A 24,970-nucleotide genomic window follows, 5' to 3' on the forward strand; every position below is an offset into this window, starting at 1 on the left:
TCCTGCTGAGTGTAGCCAACTTGGGAGCCAGCCGGAACTCCGTTCCTGTGCGTTCCTGCCCAAAAATAGCCCTGGCTTTCAGAAATATACAACAGCACTGAAAACACAATGTTAACATCAATAATCAAGTAAAACAGCAATCAAAAGCACTCATCATTCTAACTAGCACTCGGCAGGGATAAAATAAGATAAAGAAAAAGGAAGTCAGATCCTGTCCACCTATTAGTACTACAAGGACCTCTGTGTTACATTAATTGTATAGTCCTAAAAAGAGTGACACCCTTCTAAATCCATTGAAGCAAATGCTTAAGAGCTGTACTGTAAAAAGCCTCTGAAGAATAAAAAATGTACCCAGCCACATGGATCTTTTCTAAAACTTGGAGACAACCACAAAGGATTTAGAACTTTATGGACAGTCACCACACAAAACTAAGGAAATATAAGACTAAAGTAAAGGGAGGGGGCAACCATCTTTAGCACTTGGATTCATATTTGAAACACATCCTAAATGAAAGGACTGCAATTAATCTACATTATATCATTTGCTCTGTCAGTGTATGACTTGGGAGTTCATACATGTGGCTACATGTGATCTGGAAACAGATGAGTTCATTATGTGAAGAAAGACAAGTATATGAATATTTTAAGTAAGTACTGCCAGGCCTGAACTGCAAATTACTGGATAATGCATGTCAAAACATGTAAATCTTAACAAGGGTCATATGCTGACCCCCAAGAGGCAATCTACACATTTGGGAGAGCATTTGGAACTCGTGAGGGGCAGTTTGGGATTTTAGGAAGCCCTTTCCCCCCACCTGGGGGCTGCAGTGGCTCAGAAGTTAAGACGCTGAGCTGCAGACCAGAAGATCTGCAGTTCGGTAGTTCAAGACCCTAGTGTCGCATGACGGAGTGAGCTCCCGTCTCTGGCCCCAGCTCCTGCCAACCTAGCACTTCAAAAGCAAGAAACTGAAAGTAGATAAATAGGCACCACTTCAGTGGGAAGGTAACAGCATTCCGTGTGCCTTGGCGTTTAGTCATGCCGGCCACGTGACCACGGAGAAGTCTTCGGACAGCGCTGGCTCTTTGGCTTGGAAACAGAAATGAGCACCGCCCCCTAGAGTCGGATTTGACTGGCTTTTGAGCAAGGGAAGCCTTTACCGTTCCCCCACCTACTATGGAGTCGGACAGCCAGCTGAGCAGGATTGTTTTATATTCTCTCCTCACCCTGAGGATAAAATCCCAGATTTCACTCCCAGTTCCTTAAAGAAAAGTACACTGTAAATAGGAATCAGACCTTAGATTAACAAATTGGCTGACAGCCATCAAGCATAAAAGTCACATTGAATGAATGTATACACAAGAATCTTTGCTAGTTCATTTCTTTGCTGGAATCTTGAAGCACCTTCACTCAACCACAAGAATACAAGAATTGTAACTTGGTGGTGATTTTCCCAGAGCCACTGTGGTGTAGTGATTAGTGTGAGACTGAGCGCCAAAGAACAGATTCTTTTGAATTATGGTGCTGGAGAAGACTCTTGAGAGACACCTGGACTGCAAGGAGAGCAAATCAGTCAATCCTAAAAGAAACCAACTCTGGCCAGATACTGAAGCTGAAGCTCAAATACTTTGGCCACCAAATGAGAAGGGAGCACTCACTGGAGAAGACCCTGATGCTGGGAAAGACTGAAGGTCAAAGAAGACGGGGACGGCAAAGGATGAGATGGTTAGACAGTATTATCGAGGCAACGAACATGAAATTGAGCAAACTCCGAAGCATGACGGAAGACAGGAGGGCCTGGCGTGATGTGGTCCATGGGGTTGCGAAGAGTCAGACTCGACTGTGCGATTGAACAACAAAAAGGATCTGAGAGACCCAGGTTAGAATCCCCACTCTGCCATGGAAGCTCCCTGGGTGACTTTTGAGCCTAGTCACATATGCTCAGCCTAAACTACCTCACAGGGTTTGTGAAGATAAAGTGAAGGAAAAGGGACTGATGCAGATACTTTGGGTCCCCACTGAAGAGAAACGTAGGGTGTAAAGGAAGTAAATAAGTAAGGAGCAAAAGTGCAAATAGGCCTCTCGCAGCTTTGCAACGCGGAGTCCTCCAAATTGGGAGAACACCTCTTTTTCTCAGCAGGGAGAAAGAGGGATCTCCAGAAGCTCTAGAAAATGAAGGAAATATTTTCCTGCCTGCCTGCATCAGTAGCAAGCTGCTACAGCATTTAAAATGACATTTTAAACTTACCTTTGGTAAAGCATTACAGCACTTTAATTTTAAATTATTGCCATGACCGATCAGCGTAACTCTTGACAATAGCAGTCAACACAATTGTTCACAATTCAAATTCAGTTTCCAGTCATGCTACCAAGAGCCAAACTAGACAAGATTAAAAAACATCCATGGCTGGATCTTCTCAGCATTTTAAAAAAAGAAAGGAACAGCCAGCCCTGCTGATTCATATTGGAGGGAAGGAGGGCAGGATTTAATCTCCTTGCCAGTCTTTTTTCTGACTGCACAAGATGGTATCACTCCTCTGATCTAAGTTGGGGCCCCAGAGAACTGCTATTTAACTTTTAGGAACACTAGTAAGATCTCTTCACAGATATCTCAGTATCACAGGGTCTGATTTCACTAAATTTTAACTGGATTAACTCTAAAATTCCCTCAAGAACTTATCCTTCTAGGAGTTCTCTGAGGTTACTGAAAGCCCTAATTCACAGTGCCCTAATTCTAGGCTTCCTTTTTTGGAAGGCATGACAGTTAAGCAGGTTTAAAATCCAAATGTTAAATGATAAATGTTTAATGTATTCATATCCTAAGGCAAAAAAAATCTCCAGAATAAAAGAGAGGTCTCTACATCTCTTCTCTTTTTCACCCATATGTTCTACGGAATCAACAGCAAGAACCTTCTTGTCCATTGCAACTGCCCATATTCCTGAAGCACTGACCCGCCCAGTATTCAAGGTCACCGAAGAAATAGCCTTGAACAAGCACTGGGGCCCTGCAGTGATATGGAGGAATAGTAAAAATCTGCTGGTGGATATGCCATTCCACTACTAAAAAAGAGCCTTTAGATATACAACCCAATGTGTGATATAACATCACTAGTAAAAAGGCCCGTTGTGGAAATAAATACAACAAGCTCTAGAAAGAGGCTCTGGGGGGGTGCCCCGGCCTTGGACACTCAGTGTCAATTTGCTGTGGCGACCTCAGCAGGGTATAATGACACTGAGTCCACCATATTCTCCAGAGGAACTGATCTCTACTACCTAAAGAACAGTTGTAATTTTGAGGGATCTCCAGCCCTCACCTGGAGATTGGACACATTTTACCTCAGAACAGAAAACTGTTTAGAATGTTAGAGGCAAAAGCCAATCAAGTCGCATATGCAAACGATCTCTGTGTTCCGAGGCAAAGGCCAATGAGGCTGCATATGCAAATAACATCTGTGTTTTGACTGGCTATGGTGGGGACAGGAACAGCAAACTGTTTAGAATGTTAGAGGCAAAAGCCAATCAAGTCGCATATGCAAACGATCTCTGTGTTCCGAGGCAAAGGCCAATGAGGCTGCATATGCAAATAACATCTGTGTTTTGACTGGCTATGGTGGGGACAGGAACAGCAAACTGTTTAGAATGTTGGAGGCGAGACTCAAGCAATGCAGCCAGTGGATAGGGACAGATTCTGAGTGACACACCAGGGCGCCAACCAATTCCGGAGCATGTGGAATGTTCTAGAGAAGTGCCACCACCATTTGGCTTTTATATATAAGGGAGATTCCGTCTGCATAAGAAGCCACCAAAGACATTGAGCAAGGGCATGGAAATACTGAGTGTGAAATACTGGGCATGGAAATACTGAGTGTGATGACATCCCATCATGTATTTTTCACGTATTGTTACTCTTCACCTTACATAAGAAAAGGGGGGAGGAGATACAAGGTTCAGTTCTCAGTGGGAGCCACATGTCCACCACAGCATCTAGTTCTAGCTAAGTCAACAGGAGCCATCAAATTTATAAACTGAAATGAAACAGATAAAAAAGGAACAGTACATTGTACTGTTGTATATATGTTCTAAAATGTTGGACGAAATACGTAATGTAACTGCAACCATGTGAAATGCATTAATTGTCTTGAAAAGGCAGTGCATAGTATATGTGTTCACTAAAACTGATGCCTCCCTGTTTGATGCTCACTTCCTATGATCTCATAGTTGGTTCTTTCTGATGTCCTATCTCGCCACCCACTCTTTCAGAAGGACAATTATGAATTATAGCTATGCACTTAAAAGAACATAACTATTAAAAGATACTAATAAGCTCAAGAAAAAGACACTCAAGAAAAAAGTTCATCTTCCTTTGTTCCTTCACTCAAGACTCATGTTACCATGTGCTTGTGGAGAGAGCATGCATCAGCAATTGTAGCTCAAGATGCAGAAATCTTGCGCAGAAGCATTTAACTTGCCTTTGCAAAAATAAACGGCTGTACAGAGACCAGGAGGAGGTTACAACAGCACACAAGGACCCACATCATTCACCACACATTTCTCCCTGCAATAATGTACACTAGTGTGAAGTCCACCAGCTGCCTGAGGATGCTGCACAGCAGTCTATCTAGTCCACTGGCAAAGAAGAACACAACCGGCCATAGTAATAAGCTAACAGTACCCAGTCCTACTGCAAGGGAGGCCTGTTATCCAGTTAAGCATTAGGCTATTATTCTGGACACTGGAATGGTATCTATGTATTCAGGGCTTACTTGTCTTGCGATGTTTGTGACATTTTACAATTGGGGGGGGGGAGTTATTTTCCTAATATAAAATCTAGACCATAAGGATAAAGATCACATGAAGCCACCTTATACTGAATCGTATTGTATTGTCTTTACTGTTTTTGCAACTGGAGTCATAAACAGCGATTTATACTGAATCAGACCCTTGGTACATCAAAGAATAGTGTCTACTCAGACTGGCAAGGGCTCTCCAGGGTCTCAGGTACAGATGTTTCACATCACCTACTGCCAGAGCCTTTCAAATGGAGACACCGGTGATTGAACCTGGAACCCTCTGTCTACCAAGAAGATGATCTACCACTAGGTCACAGCCCCTTTGTCGTTTGAGATGTCACTGTATCCTGGTTTCTGTTATGTAAAAACAACAACAACAATCCTATACAGAATGACTCCAGTCATGCCATGACATGCTTCACAAGCAAACCAGTAAAAATTAATATTTTGGATTAAAACATTATGGATCTGGGTAAATGCAGTTACTTTCAGTGAGGAACCATGAAATCCATCACTTTTCCCAACCACTGCAAAGCTCCAGGTGATAACGGCTAATAACTATGAAAAGCAGCCCAGATAAAGTAAAATTATGAATGTAAATGGTTTACTTCCTGATCCTAAAACCTGTAGAGTCAACAAGTAAGTGCTTTGTGTTGGTACCAACCTCTACACCAGGGCCACGTCACCAAGTATATAATATTGGCATGGCAAGGCTTTTATACAACCATTGCAGGCAGACAGCAGCTAAGATAATTCAGTAGTTGTATGCCAATATCATTGAAGTATTCCAGTTTAACAGAACTTGTGGATTGATGCCAATGAAGCTAGAATTCCCTGATGCATTAAGTACTTGCAGTTCCCAGAATAAGCTTAAACTGTTTGAGTGAATCACACAGAATCACTCCAGGTCAATTATGCCTATATGCAAAATAAAGTTTGAGTTCAGTGGCACCATTAAGTTTTAAAGCTTTGTTGGTCTTAAAGGTGCCACTGGACTCAAACTTTGTTTTGCTGCTTCAGGCCAACAGGGCTACCCACCTGAATCTCCCTGTGTGCAAGTTATGCCATAAAAAAAAGAATCAAGCACATATGTATTTCCAGTAATGATATTTAATACAACACAGTGCTAAATTGATTGTGTATTCAAGCTGCAGCCTTACTGCCTAGATAGTAAAATGGACTAGCTGAAAAGCTCTATTTCACACACACACACCCACACACACACTTCATAGCCAATTCTCAACCATCTTTATTATGTCCTGAGCTTGACACCAGGGAAATAGCTTCCAGGGAGGGAATGAGGGAGGCAGTATATTGCAGACGCATTGTCTCTTTGTCTATAATTCCAGAATTTGTCTTAAAAGGGGGTAGAAGCAGTTCCCAAGAATGGAGAAAGGCATTGTACTAAAAACACGGGCTAAAAAAAGAAATAGCCACTGAAGTAGGTTGAGCCCCTGGTTTAAGTTCCAGGTGGGAAGCCATGCTGTTCTGCATTAGAACAGCCAGATAGAAGTCCAGAAGCACCTTAGAGACCAACAAGATTTCCAGGATATAAACTTTTAAGAATCTGAAGAAGGGAGCTTTGACTCTTGAAAGCTTATACCTCGAAACTCTTGCTGGTCTCTGAGGTGCTACTAATATTTAGCTCCCCTGATTTAACACACATGCACACACACACAATACCTGATCAAACAGACAAATAGTGAGATTGGAACCTGCAGTAATACGTTATTTCTAATCTTTTTAAAAATGAAGAATTGTAAAAGTTTACTGAATGGGGGTCTCAGAGAGCTCCCCATTCCCTTGTTTTTATACATACATCAATATCTGCCTTGCAAGTTTCCTATTTGCTTTGGAGACACCGAGGAAATGTTTCCCACCCACTGTGCGTTCTTATGAACTCTAAATGAAAAGTAATTTTTATGTGCCTTCTCTGAAAAAATATTATACAATATCTGCACTATATTGCACAATATTGTTGTTTTGATGGTAAAACACAACTTCTTTAGGTCACTTCAAATTTTGCAGCCATAATCCTGCACATAGTACAATATGCTTAAAAACAGTGAAATAAAGGGTTTTACGGGAGCCTAATTCTATTCTGGATTATAGCCCAGGATTTCAACAGTTTCATATTAGAGACCTACCATTTGCCCACTGAGACGATAGCATCCAAACAACCTGCATCTCTTTTTATTCCCTATCACATATATATTGAAGAAACCTCTGCCAAAGAGGCAGGGGTCAGTAATGGCTTTTTTCAAATTTTGTGTAGTGTGTACACACTTCAAATATTTCAGTTTTAGTAGATTCATTACATTCTTTAATATGTGCCCATTAGATGCTATAGTAGGAAAATCATCCCTAAATGAATTAATATGAAGCTGTCTGGTGGCAAATATACATGAGGGTAGTGAACCTTCCAGGAATTTGAGTGTCTTTCTGACAGTCTAGGACTGCTGCATTGTTTGCTCCTAAGTACACGGAACTGAGGGGACTAATGTTTTTCCTGTAAAGCTGGAGACAGTGCCCTGACTGACTACATGCTGTCATTAACCATGGCAGGTTTGGCAGATCCTACCAACTAGAATTAAAGTCTGTTGAGAAAATTAGATGTTTATGTAGTTTCCTGTGATTTGACGCACTGACTGGTTGGGTTATGTGAAGTGGCTCACTGTCAGAACTGCTGGTATGCAGCAGAATCAATATGTTGTCAGAGTCTCACAGCAATCAGTTCTCAACAACATTCCTTCAGAGAAGTTCAAGTAAAGGGGAGTCTTCTGTGCATACATTTAGTGTCAGAACTGATTGTAAAGGTGGGAGGTGAATAGATATATAGGTTTCAAAGTGGGGGCCCCTGACTAGATAGAACCAATCAGGGAAATAGTTACAGCGCGCCTAAACTAACGGGTTCACATTCCCAGCAAAGCCTAGGGAGAGCGGTACCAAGGTCAGACAGCCAGGCTGGGAGATAAGACCCCTCGAGAAGAAGTGAAAGTTAACATTCCAGCATAACAAGAAATACTACATCAGCCACCGCACCCCCAACCACCAGCCATGGTCCATCAGTGGCTATTAGCCACAAGGTATAGATAGGAACTCACAGGCTGGGGCAGGTGATGCTCTGTATTCTTGGTGCTGGGGGGGGGGGCAACAGTGGGAGGGCTTCTAGTGTCCTGGCCCCACTGATGGACCTCTTGATGGCACCTGCTATTTTTGGCCACTGTGTGACAGAGTGTTGGACTGGATGGGCCATTGGCCTGATTCAACATTGGCTTCTCTTATGTTCTTATGTTCTCACTCTTCAAAATGTCAATGCATTTCTCTTCTGCTAGTCATGGTGGTTTGGGAAGCTATGTGAACTTCAAAGTCTTACGCTCTGAATACTGGAAACTGAATTCAGCCACGCTTCCTGTTCTGGTAGGCATTGCCTAAATTTTTCTTCACAGTTGTAACAGCAAGAAACATTTCAAAAAGCCAAACTTCTCAGGAAACCAAATTGACATCCAGTTCTGCTGCCCTGCCCCCTTTGTTAATATAAAATATCAGAAAATACTTCTCCATGTGCCCTTAATATGAGGGAAGCTTCAATAAAGATCCACTCTACTCAGAGCTGAACTTCATGTTCTGAAGAATCATGACTGAGGGTTTTGGGCTTTTTTAAATTATACCACATCTCCTCAGAATGCTATTAAAAATGCACAACTGAATGCCACTGAATGGAAACAACTCCATTACTGAGGAAAAACCTGACTGAGCATTCTAGTCACCACCCCGAGCTAGTTCTGTTTTGTGGGACTCAAACAGTCCCGTGCATATTCTCAAGTGTTACAGTCTTCCTAAGAGTGCCACACACAGAGTTTCTAGCTCCTCACATGAGTGTCCTTTTAAATGTTTTGGGACAGAAGGAGAATCTGAACCTACTGCTCTTTCCTGTATCAGCTCCCTTTTGTTAAGATCAGTATTTTAGTCTGACAGGACCTCTTGACACAGGATGAAAGAATTCCTTGTTGCATGCAGACACACTTTATTTTTTCAAGCTGACTACAGTTACAACTCAGCTTTGCTGATAACACTGGTATCTTTATCCTGCAGCTCTTGCAGAAACAGTCTTGTGGTTATGTGGGCTCACATGCTTATTCAGACATATTTGCTTTTTCATCACTTGCACTGTGACTGCTTAATGCATAAACCAGTTTTTCTTCCTCCAGTTCAAAACACTCAACTTTTGCTTCCATACTGTCCCAATTATATGGACTAGCTTCTGCTACTGTCCCACGCAGTGTCTTCAGATCTACCCTACCTAGTTCTTACTGATCCCAAAGAAAATAGTTCCCTACAGGCAGGCTTTCAAAGCTTTGGCAAAGCAGCTGAGAACCTCAATCGAAAACACTTGTTGGCAAGTCTTGAGAGTGGGCAGTAAATCCATGCTCATGGAGGGCAACAAAACCTATTAGCTAGGGAATATTATCGGATGTTGATTAGGTTAACTGTGAAGCAACTTATTTAAAAAAGAACTCAATACAGTAACTCCACCTGGAAAGTTCTGCTTTATCTGCTTTTTAAATTATTCCCACTCACTAATGTTTCTCAGGGGTTCCTGTGGAAACATTCAGATGCTTAAACAACAACAGCTCCATTTAACATACAGATGTTTTGAAAGTTGTTGAAAAGATAGTTCCCCTCTCATACCTCTTCATAAACAAGATTTTACAGTTTATTATTTTCTAAATTCCATGTTAGAGGTTATCAGAATAAGTACTGAAAACAGAACTGTCAGTATTGTAATAACTTTATATAAACCCATGGTCTTGTGCTAACAGAAATGGAAACTGCAGAAAAGGGCAAATGAAATTATTAAGAGGTTGAAGCATCCATGGGAGGGGGGAAAGCTAGAGCCTTTGGAGTTTTTTTAGTTTAGCAAAAATATGACTAAAAGGAATGATGACAGAAGTTTATAACATTATACATGTTATGTATAAAGTTCAGAGAAATACATTTTTCCCCTCAGTCTTATTTCTAGATCTTGGGTGGTCGTTCAATGAAGCTGACTGTGATAGATTCAGGGCAGGCAAAACAAATTAATTATCCATACAATATGTAATTAACATTTAGACCTGGTGCCAAAAGATGCAATAATAGCCACATATCTTTAAAAGGGAGTTACACAAATATCTGGAGAACACATCTTTCAGTGGATAGTTGCAATGTTCCTCCATATTCAGAGGCATGGTACCTTTGAAAACCAGTTGCTGAAGAGCTATCAACAGGGAGGGCTGTTATCTTCATATCTTGCTTGTGGGATTCCCAGAAACATCTGGTTGGCCACCAACACAAACAGGATGTTGGGCTAGTTGATTTCTTGCTTTTTAGTAACTGCTCTTCTTTTGTTCTTAAATCCAGGAGTAATCTCCTGCAGGAGCGCACAGGAGCGGAGCTCCGGCAGTAAAGAACCCAGGGGGTGGGCACATGCAACAATCCCTGCCCCCTGCTCCCAGCAGCCCTCAGTCAGAGCAAGAAGCAGCCAGGTAAATTGCAGAGACCCCCCCCCCAGTTCCCCGGTCCAAAACAGTCCAGTGGCACCTTTAAGACCAAGTTTTATTCAGCTACAAGCTCTTCCTCCTCTGCGAGGACAGATCTGCACTCCCCCCCATAGCTAGCAATCCAAAACAGTCCAGTTGAGCCTGAGCAGTGGGTGTTGCCTTCTGACACACTTATTGCGCTTTTAACATTTTGAAGTCTGTAACTGTAAATATTCTATTTGTACTTTATGAGATTTTTTTAAATATACAAAATACTACCATTCTGCTCAGTAAATTATGATAAATTACCTCTGCTTCATAATAACCAGTTGAAACACAGAGTCACTACTAAATATGAATACATGAAAAATGCAAACTTAACACTCAACCTGTCCAATTATTTTAGGGCTCAACCAGACATGTCAATAAATGAGCTCCCAGTAAGTACATAAGATAAAGCACACAGGGATCAAATCTGGGTTGGGACTGCAGTTTAGGGGTGCAGACCTCCAGGTGGGACCTGGGGATCTTCCAGAATTACAGCTTATCATCTGAGAATATTGGAGTGCATATGTTTTTGGGCTCTGAGATATCATTATTGTTAAAAGCTTTCCTCAGTGCAATTTAATCACTAGTACGTTTACAAAAGTAAAGGATTAAGGCTGATTCACCATAATTTTATGGAAGAGTTATAATATGTAATAACACTGATTGTGAATTTCCTAACAAAAACATAGGTGTTGCATGGAAAACAAAAGATATTACTTGTCTTATAATCAGCTTTCCGGTGTCCTGTTCTTTACTACATAACCTTGTTAAAAAAACGAATAAAAATTGAGATTTTAAATATTACTAGTGGTTCAAGTTTAAATCAATCATTTCTTGGATAATTTACTGAAAGGAAAAAACGGTACTTTAGCAAAAATGACAACAGATAGAGAAAATGTATTGCCGTTGTCCACTTCCATTTCTCAGATGACCTGACTATAAATGCAGCTGGTACGCTTTATAAGGGCGGAGTTATTATAGTTTGTCTTGATTTGCTGTGGGAAGCAGCAGCCGTCCAGCTGAACAAATGGCACTCTGGCTGCTCTCCACATAAACATTTCCACCTGGCCTCACTGGAGCAGGGAGGGGGGTGGAGGAAATGATGTAATTTCCAAAGCTCTAGCAGAGTCAAAGCCAGGCAAAACCCATCAATCAGATCCCAGCAAGCCCATACACAAGCTCTCTCAAATTACCACTTCACACCAAGAACCTGCTGAAAATGTCCCCTTTTAACATCTGCTAATCAGATTGCTTCTTAGGAGCCTGTGACAATTAAACCTGTTATTGGAGGGAGCAATGTGGAAAGAAAGGGGGATGTCACATGTCTACAGCTGGTCATTTAATGAAACAGATGGATTGTCTCTGAAGCAATGACTCTCTTTGAAATCCAATTATTAAACAGTGGGAATGGGGCCTAAATGAAGTAGCTGAAAAGCATGAACTGTACCACTGACTCATCAGCAGCTCCTACAGCATCTGGAACAAGGAAGAAGAACTGGAAACTCTACTCACGATAATCAAGAAACAGCAACTTGGGACGCCATGAGGAATCATGAAAGGGTGGAAGATAAGCAATTAAGAAATTCCCGCCACAGAATTTTAGTGCAATAGCAGGAGTCTTCTAGATGACTAGCTTCCTGCTCAACTAGCAGGCTAATGTTACAGCAGTCGACCTGACTGCTGAGGCTTGGGGCTAATTGAGTATCCAGTCCTTAGCCTAAGAAATGCAGTGCTGGGAAAGAAGAGTGACAGGCGGAGTGTGTTCCATTGAGTCTCCTGGACCACTTGGAAGCTTTCAGTACCAACAATCATGGTATTTTTCAGGAGATGCTGACTGAGTCGACAGTAGGGAATAAAATGGTTTGGTGGCTGTTTTTACTTAGGTGACAAATTCCAGAAGATGGTGTGGGGGGACAGCTGCTTGGCCCCATTGGGTCTAACCTATGGAGTCCCACAGACATCTATCATGCTGTTTAATGTCCACATGAAACCACTGGGAGAAGATATCCAAGTTTTGGAGTGAGGTGTAACCAATATACAGATGACACTCTGCTGAGTCAGGTGGGTCTGTGGAATTCCTGAACAAGTGCCTTGGGAAGGTAATGGGATGGCTAAGGACCACTAAACTGAAGTCCACCCAAGACTTGAGGTACTGTAGGTCAATGACAAAGTTCCTTGAGAATTGTAGGGTTAGCCTATCCAACTACACTCGCATCAAGAAGTTTCATAGCTTGGGGGTTCTGTTGGATCGTAACCTAGGGTTGGAGGCACCGGTCTCTGCCATGACCAACAGTGCTTTTCATTATGCAGTTTGTTGCAAAATAATTAACAGAAGTCTTGTGGCATCTTAAAATCTTTTTATTCTATCATACAGTTGCATGAACTAAAGCCCACTTTGTCATATGCATGGACCCTTCCAGGATACTATGCACTGTAAGTGATTCAAGCAGGCCATTTCCATTGAGAGCCAGTTTGGTGTAGTGGTTAAGTGGGCGGACTCTAATCTGGGAGAACCAGGTTTGATTCCCTACTCCTCCACACACAGCTGCTGGATGACCTTGGGCAAGCCATAGTTCTGATAGAGCTGTTCTTGAAAAAAAAGAGCAGTTTCTGTCAGAGCTCTCTCAGCCCCACCTTCCTCACAGGGTGTCTGTTGTGGGGAGGGGAAGGGAAAGCGGTTTGTAAGCGGCTCTGAAACTCTGAGTGAAGGGTGGGGTATAAATCCAATCTCCTCCTCCTCTTCTTCTCCTTCTCCTTCCCTTATTTTCCCCTCTCTCGTTAATTTTTCTTTAACTGATGCTCCTGGGTAAAAATGGAACATGTTCAATGAATGTCAGTCTGCTTGGGTGATTTTCTCCTACTAGTTTTTAAAATACAACGTGGGTTTTGGCTTTTTATACATGTACCAGGGATATTTTAATGCCTTAAGGAGGGACCCGAATGCAACAACTCCACCATGTTGGTTTACAGAGATTGCCACGTTAGCAACTGGAACACAAGCAGAAACTTGTACAAAATTAACCTTTTAGATAGGATTAACCTTCCCAAACATTTAAGGAGAGCACTTTCACTGCTCACTGAAATAAAAGTAACTGATTTAAAATGCAGAAAGGCAAACCAACAGCTGTCATCAGGGGACAGACTTGAGAGAAAGTTACCGAAAGTAAATTTCTTGAACATTTCTGCTTAACAAAATGTTGGGTCTCTGCCACCCCACCCCCACTATAGCCTTCAACTGCCACATTGATAATGAATTTGACAGCCTCAGGAAGTGACCTGAAATGGATCCAATCTCCAGGTAGAAAAATGCTTCACTTGATCTGGAAAACTAGTTTGATTTTACTAGATGCTTTCAGCTTCCAAGTACAGAATTTCCTTTTGCTCTTCCAAGTACTGACTTTTCCAAATAAACAAGCAAACAGAAATGCCAACATTATTTGCCGGGGGGGGGGGGAATATTCCTGCATTTAAGGAATGTTTAATCTTTCAAGATTATTAGATGGCAGTTTAATTTCCAAAGGCATTGTTTCCCTAAAAACACATAACTTCTATGAAAATAATGATCCACTGTTTTTCTAAGATACAGATTTTATTTTAAGTACCGGGGGAGGGGGTGCTTGTTATATACCAAGCCAAATAAATACCCAAAAATACCTTTTTGGAGAATCTGATTCAGCTACCAAACTAGCTGTGCCCAAATAAAAGCTAACTAGAAGACATTTAAAGAGACTCTTTAAATGCCTTTTTTTCTCCATTGGACGGTCCCCATAGGGTATAATGTAGCTAAATAAATTTAGGTTCCTCTAATATTGACCTGAATCACAATACAACACCACTATTGGTATTCAGGAATATTTGGAATACCAATATTTTTCGGGTCCAACAGTCCTGAATAGGGAAAAAACCAATTATTATTTTTTGCACACCCCTAGTACCTGGTTTTGAACCATGGTGCTGGAGAAGAATCTTGAGAGTCCCTTGGACTGCAAGAAGTTCAAATCAGTCAATCCTAAAAGAAATCAATTCTGACTGTTCCCTGGAAGGCCAGATAATGAAACTGAAGCTCAAATACTTTGGCCACCAAATGAGAAGGGAGCCCTCACTGGAGAAAACCCTGATGCTGGGAAAGATTGAAGGTCAAAGAATACAGGGACACCAAAGGATGAGATTGTTAGACAGTGTCATAGATGCAACGAACATGAAATCGAGCAAACTTCAGAGGACGGTGGAAGACAGGAAGGCCTGGCGTGATCTGGTCCATGGGGTCGCGAAGAGTTGGACTCGACTGTGCGACTGAACAACAACAACAAAAGTACCTGGTAAACTGACAACATATAAATTTTAGGATAACACTACATTGTTCAGAAGTAATTAATAAGACACCCAATGTGCTTGTTAAGGTACTTAACTGGGTGCAAAATTCTATGAGGACATGTTTATTTTGCATGTAGCTCAGAACTTATCACATGCTACAAGATGGGCCCAAACAAAACAACAGAACACCACCGGTGGTGACATACAGCTCTCAGTTCAAATTGATTCAACGCATCATTAATGACTTAAGAGTGACTTAAGAGTGCCAGTCATCAAACAGAGAAGCTTCAAAGAAGATTACAACAGGAGACTGCTGAACTTGAGTCCATTCACAAGGTCAAGACAATGGACCCCCCCAAAAAAAAGAGCTGAACAGGGAGACAGGATTCTTATCTCACTACAGATGCTATTTTTTTGCTGCCAAGCATTTCCTCTGTGTTCTAATCAAGCTGATTACAATGTGCATTGTTCCTCTGCATCCTGAGTTCCTCCTTTCCAATACTCCTCCCACCTTCTGACTGGGATATAAAGACTCAGAGATCTCCATTCTAACTGGCATCTGATGAAGGAAACACGGACTTCCAAAAGTTATACCCTGAAAATCTTGTTGGTCACTAAGGTGCTATTGGCCTTGTACCTAGGTGTTCTATTGTAGATGAAAACGGCTACCCTCTGAAACTATTATGATATTATCAAATGTTATCCTATGTATTCATACAGTATTTTATAAAAAGAACAAAGCGAAGTAACTACCGTTTATTATTTATCTGAGCTTCCTAGAAAAGTTATTACAATTCAGTAGAATAGATGCAGCTATCAAGTACACTGCACACTGGAAGAAGCAATGGTCACATGAGTGTTTTCTATCTCCCAGTACCAGAAATCACTTTAAATGGGAGGGGAGTATGATCTGAAGAACCATGGTAGTTGTATGGACCCAACAGTGAGGAATTACTACAGTTGTAATCTGGGAGAACCAGGTTTGATTCCCCACTCCTCCACATGCAGCTGCTGGGTGACCTTGGGCAAGCCACAGTTCTCAGAGCTGTTCTCAAAGAGCTCTCTCAGCCTCACCTACCTCACAGGGTGTCATAAGAACATAAGAACATAAGAGACGCCAATGTTGGATCAGGCCAAAGGCCCATCCAGTCCAACACTCTGTGTCACACAGTGGCCAGAAATACCAGTGCCATCAGGAGGTCCACCAGTGGGGCCAGGACATTAGAAGCCCTCCCACTGTTGACCCCCCCCCCAAGCACTAAGAAGACAGAGCATCACTTGCCCCAGAGCCCCTAGCTATACCTTGTGGCTAATAGCCACTGATGGACCTCTGCTCCATATGCTTATCTAATTCCCTTTTGAAGCCGTCCATGCTTGTAGCACCCACCACTTCCTGTGGCAGTGAATTCCAAGTGTTAATCACTCTTTGGGTGAAGAAGTACTTCCTTTTATCCGTTCTAACCCGACCGCTCTGCAGTTTCATGGAGTGCCCACGAGTTCTTGTATTGTGAGAAAGGGAGAAAAGTACCTCTTTCTTTACCTGCTCTTTCCCATGCATAATCTTATAAACCTCGATCATGTCACCCCTCAGTCGTCTTTTCTCCAAGCTAAAGAGCCCTAAGCGCTTTAACCTTTCCTCATAGGGAAAGTGTTCCAACCCTTTTATCATTCGAGTTGCCCTTTTCTGCACTTTTTCCAAAGCTAAAAAGTGTCTGTTGTGGGGAGAGGGAGTGTAAGCCACTGAGACTCCGAGTGACGGGCGGGGTATAAATCCAATCTCCTCCTCCTCAGAACATAAGAAAAGCCAATGCTGGATCAGGCCAATGGCCCATCCAGTCCAACACTCTGTCATGCAATGACCAAAAATACCAGGTGCTATCAGGAGGTCCCACCAGTGGAGCCAGGACACTAGAAGCCCTCCCACTGCCCCCACCAAGCAAGAAGAAAACAAAGATGAAGAAGAAGAGGAAGAGGAGGAGGAGATTGGATTTATACCCCACCTTTCACTCAGAGTCTCAGAGCTGCTTACAAACTCCTTCCCCTTCCCACAACAGACACCCTGTGAGGTAGGTGGGGCTGAGAGAGCTCTTTCAAGAATTGCCATTTCAAGGACAGCTCTTGTTAGAACTATGGCTTGCCCAAGGTCATCCAGCAGCAGTGAGTAGCCACTGATGGACCTCTGCTCCATATGTTTATCCAGTTCCCTCTCAAAGCCGTCCATGCTTGTAGCCTCCACCACCTCCTGTGGCAGTGAATTCCATGTGTTAATCACTCTTTGGGTGAAGAAGTACTTCCTTTTATCCATTCTAACCCGACTGCTCAGCAATTTCATTGAGTGCCCATGAGTCCTTGTACTGTGAGAAAGGGAGAAAAGTACTTCTTTCTCTACCTGCTCTCCTACTCCTCTTCTTCTTAACAGTCACATGAAGACTAAAATCTCTTCAACAGAATTAAAGCACATTAACCTCTACATCACAGTCTTGCTTGGTGACTGAGTACTCCCTTAAAACATTCATTGTTTGCAAGGCATAGCCCTCAGTCTTTAAGGGAAAGATTTAAGGCTTATTCATTTGATTCAGGTTCTAGGTGAAGCCCTGTATTTCCCAGTCAATAGATAATCAATTGTATTTTAAAAATAGTATGATAACTTTAGACATGATTACAACATTATTGAACCGATACAGAGAACACCGGCATACCCCATAGAACTCATCCTACATACAGCATTCCTATTCTACCTAACTTGACTTTAAGGAAAAAAACCCTTAAATTTCAAAGTGAGACGTGGTCAAGCCTTCCTTGTCAAACATATATGAACTGCACAGCATAAATGATTAACACTACATTTCCGTCACAAAACAATTTTCTCTCATGCTTCAAATTATTTGCAACATGCAAAAGGATGCATCAGTTCAGGGCTGGTTCCCTGTCAGCAGAAATGCTGAAGACCACTGATGTACAACAATCAAAACTTATTATGTTCTGGCCCTAATATAAATCTCACACAATTTTCATGGACATCTGCATCAACAGTGCACACCCAAATGGATTAAATAACCAGCCAGCATTTGCCACTGAATCATCACCCAAGCCATCTGCATGATTCTAGTTACATGATGTTGAGAGTGTTTTTGTCTCCCCCCCCCACCCCCAGCTACACTGATTTATTGTTGATAATTAAGCAGTCATTTTCTGCTGGTTGCAAGATGCTGATCTCATCTCACATGACCATATCCTGCAATATACTCTTGGAAATAGGGTGCTTGAAATATTACAGCCATAAAAGATTGGTTGAAGTCCAATAATGAGATCAACTCTGTTGTGCAGTGCTCAGATCAGTCCTTTCCAAATATCAAAAATTTGTTCCTGCAGTGTGAGATGTGTGTTTTCCTAAATATTCAAACAGCAAGCATAAACATAAGAAATTAGCAAACTCCTCAACGGAAATTAAAATAAAACATACGATATAACAAAGAAAGGACACAGCAAGTAATATATGGAAACCTTTATTGTGTTCTTCGTTAAAATTAAAAAAAACACCTGATTGACACACCAATAGAAAGCATACTGAATGAAATCAATGCAACTTACTTTCAGTTGAATTATGTTTAGAGGGAGTGTTAATTTTTCTTGCTTCATTTTTCAAAAACAAATATTGCCAAAACATACACTTTTATTAAAGTTATAAGTAAGGTTGTCTGATCTTTCTAAATTGGGGGGGGGGGGGGGGATAGGATCAGACTATAATCTGGGAAACTCAAGTTCGAATTCTCATTCTGTCATGAAAGCTTGCTAGATGATTTTGGACTAGTTAATTTCTCGCAGTCTAATCTACCTCAAAAGGTTGTTGTCAGGATAAAATGGAGGGGAGAGATGATGTAAGCTTCTTTGGTTCCCCATTGGGAAGAAAGGCGGAATATAAATGAAGTAAATAAATAATAAATAAAGCTCAAGGCTGGGGAGGGGGCAGATAAAAGAAACTGGTTGGTGAGTGGGAAGGAGAGAAGAAAGCAAGGAAAGGGGAGAAGATATGTAGGATGCCAGGAGAAGAGAAAGAGGAAATATTGTGGAGGGTACTGGTAGAAATGAAGTGAACCCCACCCAAGTCCTTCCAGGTTCCCCACTTGTACTCTCAGATTTCCTAACACAGTTTTTTGTCTAACAGCATTCATGTCATAAACTAATATTCTGATGTTTTAGCACAGCTCCTCAGCACTAAAGAAAGGAACTAATCCCTCATAAATTAAGCTCAGAGTTATACAGCATGTTAAAAAACAGCCTACATTTTTACTCACCTATATGTAAATCAGGATATTGTTCTCTGAGCAAATCTGGTCACCTCTTGAAGAACTCAGGATACACCTGGAGAAATAATTTAAGTGCAATGTAAGAAACACGTATAGTAATCAAAAGAACCTCACAATTTGTTATAACTGGAATAGTCAAATGTTACAGTCCAGGCTATAAAATTGTAAACATTATTAGCACATCATGAATATGTGATGTTTATTTTATTAGCACACCATGTTTACCATCAATGAAAAAGAATCTTTCACAGCATGTGCGGAATATTAACCTTTCACAGCATGCATGTAACTCAAAATTAAGCCTCGGCTCTTCCCTTTGAAGTGCTTGAACTTTGTAAGATTTTCCAAAAAGCCTACGGAAGTATTTCTCCAACTAGGGTCTGGTGGCCTTGATGGTCCACAAGTCCTTTGTTAGGACTGGGCATGAACATTTCTTATGCCATTCAGTCATGTGAAAACAGACAGATTTCTAAGAATGGGAGCAGGGACTCTCCAACTCAAAGGAAGTGGACAGAATCCATTTCCCCCTCTTTTGAAGGGTGGGACTCCCATACAGCTGCTGCTGCCCACAGTAATCTATTTTCCAGATTACGAAGGACTGCTAGTCAGAAAACAGTGGTGATTGGTTGCTGGGAAACAGCTCAGCTGCTGCTGCCCACAGTAATCTATTTTCCAGATTACGAAGGACTGCTAGTCAGAAAACAGTGGTGATTGGTTGCTGGGAAACAGCTCAGCTGCTGCAATTGAATTGTTTTCTCTCCAGTTTCTGAGAGAGGGATGCTGTTCAGCCAGCCTTTATCTGGCATTCAAACAACAGCAAGCGAGGCACATTCCTCAGGTGCACAAAGCTGAGGAGCACAGAAAAAATACATAAAATATGCATCTACTACCTCAAGCCACCATACCATTAGAAAAAGGGCATGTTTCTATAAATTCAAATTGAATCAACCAAGCAGGGGCAGCTGGTGAATTAGGGCACAAAACTAACCAGGAAAGGGAAATATAAATCTACAAATGAAAAAGTAAAACTCTCCCCAACATTTCCCCCCCAAAGACAAGTAATAATGCTCAGAGAAATATATCAAATATACTGAATATATAAATACATACAACACTTCAAGAAAATGTACATCATAGTCTCACACAAATCACCTAAATAGTCCGCAAGCACAAGCCTTCCTAGGGGCAGTAATAGTCCATAAAAAAATAGTGTCCAGTATACCCTGATGCTATCGTACGTGTTATTCAGACTGTTTCAAAGAAAACCCTTCATCAAAGGGTATAATAAGTCAAGATAGCTACAATGACCATGTACCAATCAAAAGTCTATTTTGTATTACATGGAGTCCAAAGCCTCTTTACAAGTTCACAACCCATCTAGCAGGCAAAAAGACTCTTCCTTAATTTTGATTTATAGATGATTCATAAATGTATTTATTGATATGATGTACACCACCCTGAGCACTTGCATAGCGGAGGGCAATCTAAAAATCAAATAAATAAATAAAACAGAGAGAGAAACCTAAGTGGGTAGTATTACCAAGTGTCTGAAGGGTTGGTTGTGACTAGAGGTGGTTGGAAGGGGTGGGGGACACCATGCCATTTTCTCCTTAAGAAAATCAAGTATGACTTGACACAAGCTTATTGACCTAAGGTAAGAGACTCTTAAGTTCATTTAGATGTTATCTGTTTAAGAAACTGATTGCTGTGCTTGACTGTTCATAGTGTGCAAGGGACAAGGATGGGGACAAAATCAAGAGTTTCCTCAGGCTCAGCCCACCATTTGCTGCTGTCTTCCCTACCAGCCCCACTGGGCCCCAGCCGCCACTGCAACCAAGCAGTGCAAATTTCAGACTGCATATGGTATTGTGTATGCGCATGGTTCCATGCCGCCTGCTCCCCCACTTTCTCTGCTCTTTTTGAGCCTAGTGATTGGTTGCCTTGTGTCATCAGAGAAGTTTTGAAATAGATATGGTTAAGCCCATCCAAGTTATTTATTTATTTATATCTACATTTATATCCCGCCCTCCCCGCCATTCGGCAGGCTCAGGGCAGCTAACAACATACATAAATATACATTAAAATTCCATTAAAACAATCAATATAAAATCATACTGCATAAACATAACTTATATTAAAAGATGTCAAATCTTCCGATATCGACTGTCAGCTGGTGTCCACAAGCTCACGCCCAACTATAGAACCCTGGTTGGTGGTGCTGTTGGTACTGTCGGTACCAATAATGGTACAGTTGTTGGCACAGTTGGTAATCCGGCCAGAGCCAGGGCCATACGATCAAGGCAGCACCCTACTTTAAAGCCTGGCGGAAGAGATCTGTTTTACAGGCCCTGCGGAACTGTAAAAGGTCCTGGAGGCCCTGATGTCCTCTGGGAGCTCATTCCACCAGTAAGGGGTCGCCACAGAGAAGGCCCTGGCCCTCGTTGTAACCAACCTGGCCTCTTTATGCCCCAGAAGAACGAGGCGATTTTGGGAGCCCGATCTTAGTGCTCGCTGAGGTACATGTGGGGAAAGGCGGTCCCTTAGATAAGTAGGTCCTTGGCCATATAGGGCTTTAAAGGTAAGAACCAGCACCTTGAACCGTATCCGGTATGCTATAGACAGCAAGTGCAGAGTTTTTAGGGCAGGCTGGATATGTTCCCGCATAGGAAGACACAACAACAGCCTCGCCACTGCATTCTGCACCAGCTGCAGCTTCCGGATTTGGGACAAGGGCAGCCCCATGTAGAGAGCATTACAGCAATCCAATCGTGAGGTGACCAATGCGTGGGTCACCGTTGCTAGGTCATTGCGTTCAAGGAAGGGAACCAACTGCTTAATCAGCCATAGATGATAAAAGGCTGACTTTGCAGTGGCTGCTACCTGGGCCTCCATCGTTACGGAGGTATCCAGGAGTACTCCCAAGCTCCTAACCTCCGGCGCTGGCACCAATGGCGCCCCATTGAAGGTCAGGAGGGGGATCCCTGACCTTGGACCACTCCGACTCAGGCACAGGACCTCCGTCTTCGTTGGATTCAATTTCAGTCAGCTCTGTCTAAGCCAACCAGCCACGGCTTTCAACACCTGGTCCAGATCTCCCAGTCTAGAGTCTGACTGGCCGTCCAACAACAGATAGAGCTGGGTTTTATCAGCATATTGATGACAGCCCAGCCCATGTCTCCGGGCAATCTGGGCAAGGGGGCGAATATAGATGTTGAACAGCATTGGGGAGAGCACTGCACCTTGGGGAACTCCGCACACTAGTGGGTGCCTTCCGGATAGTTGCTACCCAACTGCCACCCTCTGTCCCCGATCCTGAAGAAATGAGGAGAGCCACTGCAAGGCCAACCCCTGAATCCCAGTATCGGTGAGGTGGTGGACCATAAGTTGATGGTCGACCGTGTTGAACGCTGCCGACAGGTCTAACAGCATCAACACCGCTGTACCGCCTCAATCCAGATGCCTCCGGAGATCATCTGTGAGGGTGACCAGGACCATCTCTGTCCCATGGCCTGGTCATAAGCCGAACTGGAAAGGATCTAATATGGAGGCGTCATCCAAAAAGCCCTGCAACCGATTCACCACCGTCTTCACAATTAATTTACCCAAGTAGGGCAAGTTGGATACTGGCCGATAGTTGGCTAATTCAGCCGGATCAAGCGATGCCTTTTTAAACAGGGGGCGTACTATTGCCTCCTTCCGGGCACTAGGGAACAGTCCCTCCATAAGGGATGTGTTGATGATCCCCCTTAGTGCTCCTCGTAACCCATCACGGCCATCTTTAATCAGCCACGAAGGGCACGGGTCCAGATTGCAGGTGGTTGGGCAAACCAATGAGAGCAATTTGTCAACCTCCTCTAGACTGAGTGGATCGAAATAATCCAGAACTTGACCAGAAGACGCGCATGGAGCCTCAAGTTCCGTTACTGTCTCAACTGTGGCAGGGAGGTCATGGCAGAGCAACAAGATTTTATCTGCGAAATAGCTTACAAAAGCCTCACAGCCAATATCCAATTCCTTATCGTTTGGTCTGCCCTGCGGCAGAGTAGTCAGAGACCAAATTGTTCTAAATAACTGGGCTGGGCGAGAGCTTGCAGATGCAATCGTAGCTGTATAAAAAATTTTTTTCACAGCCTTGACTGCCATCTCATAGGATCTCATAAACGTCCTATAGGATGCTCTTGCCGCTTCATCCTGAGTGCGACGCCACTGTCTCTGTAGTCGTCTAAGCTCTCGCTTCATCGTCCTCAACTCCTGTATATACCATGGAGCGAGTCTTAGTTGGGGGCGCAGAGGATGCCGGGGAGCGATCTCGTCAATGGCCACCAAGAGTCAGTTTTGCCAGTCCTCAACAAGCTCATCCAATGAGCCGCCAGGGGGTATTGGATCCCGCAGGGCCATCTGGAATTGCATAGGATCCATTTGGCTCCGTGGGCAAGCTAAAATATGCTCACCGCCCAAACAGGGTTGGAGTGGCATGTTCATATGAACCTTCAGGCATGGTGGTCCAACCATGGTATGGCCGTAGTCGTGATCCGGTCCACCGTAACCCCGCCGCGAAGATCAAATCGAGCGTGTGCCCTGCTCGGTGAGTGGGGGGCCGTAACATATTGGGAGAGTCCCAGCGCCACCACGGATGACACCAGGTCCATCGCCTACATAAAGGTCGCATAATCGGCATGGACGTTGAAGTCACCCAAGACTATCAGTCGAGGGTGCTCAAGCACCCAGCCTGATACAGCCTCCAGCAGGGATGGCAGGCTACTTACCAGTGCGTTGGGCAGTCAGTACACCAGCCAGATAGCCAAACTCTCCCAGGCTTCCCAGACAAAGCTGGCACACTCTGTGCCCGTGAATTTCAGTGGCAGGAGCGCTCTGAAGGTGTAACTCTCCCGAATGAACAAAGCCACTCCTCCCCCCTGCCCCTTAGTCTGGGATTGGTGAAGGATCGAGTACCTGGGAGGAGCCAACTGGAAGAGAGTCATCTCGCACCCAAGTCTCAGTCACGCACACCAGGTCCATGTCCTGCTCTGACACAAAGCTGTGAAGGATCGTAGTCTTGTCATTTATGGACCTGGTGTTACACAACACCAATGTCGGCGAGGGGTTATCCATCCTAGCCCCACTACCTACTATCTTTGGGATGGGACACAGACTGGACCAAGCCCATCTACATCTCCATTTTCCTCCATTATCAGTGCTCGGTGACTTGTGTTAATGTTCTTGTTTATCTGGCGGTAAGTAGACTTTAAAAATAAAAACATGTTAACTGTCACTGAAAGCAAAAAAAAGTACAATTGTAAAAATGGTCATACGTGATGTAGTTTGATTTTGTATTTTTTAAAATAGCAAGTTAAATACTCACTCATGCCAGTTGATTGTATATGCTGATCTCATGACTAAAATATACATGTTGTTATTCTTGTTTATTATTTAGGTTTTTACCTTTTTATTCAGTTCATTTACTTAACGATCCAAGATCAGAATTAAACAAATTAAAACAAATATACATTGGTTACGTCCAGAAATACACAGTTAAAGCGGGCAAATATTAAGAAAACAGATTTTTAAGATTTAGAAAATGTTTTAGAGTTAAATTAGGTTAAGTTGGAGCTTTTTCTCTGCCTAATTAGAATAGCCCGAGCACAAAATCTTGCCACCTTGGCAATAATTTCTTTACAACAATCTGCTAGAAGAGCAGAAAAAATTCATTTGTTCTACCCAGATAGGGTGCTATAATTGGGGCAATATATTTTTCCTGAATCTTTTTTTTTATTTTAAATTTTTGTTTTAATATAAACAACTAACAAAGAACACACAATGTGTTACAGCAGTTTGAGTTCTATGGAAAGTTAACTGTGGCTGCGGTCACACAGAACATTAGCCACGCTACAGAGACGGAAGATAGGCGGATTTTCCGGGCGCGATCACACCACCACATCTGGGAAGCGTAGAGCTCCCGTGCCGAACCAGAGGCTTCCCGCCGAAGATGCG

General features: G+C 42.7%; 1 protein-coding gene across 1 annotated transcript in view; it reads right to left on the bottom strand.

Moving 5' to 3' along the window:
• LHFPL2 (lipoma HMGIC fusion partner-like 2) overlaps window positions 1-19,027 on the bottom strand; it is a 71,982-nt gene extending 52,955 nt beyond the window's left edge. The window contains exon 1 of the mRNA XM_015419523.1: window positions 18,968-19,027. The gene's annotated coding sequence lies outside the window, so the exon portion shown is untranslated. The remainder of the gene's footprint in view (window positions 1-18,967) is intronic.
• Between the last annotated feature and the right edge of the window lie 5,943 nt (window positions 19,028-24,970).

This window comes from Gekko japonicus, unplaced genomic scaffold (assembly GCF_001447785.1).
Source record: "Gekko japonicus isolate JY-2015 unplaced genomic scaffold, Gekko_japonicus_V1.1 scaffold206, whole genome shotgun sequence".
NCBI classification, from domain to species: Eukaryota; Metazoa; Chordata; class Lepidosauria; order Squamata; family Gekkonidae; genus Gekko; species Gekko japonicus.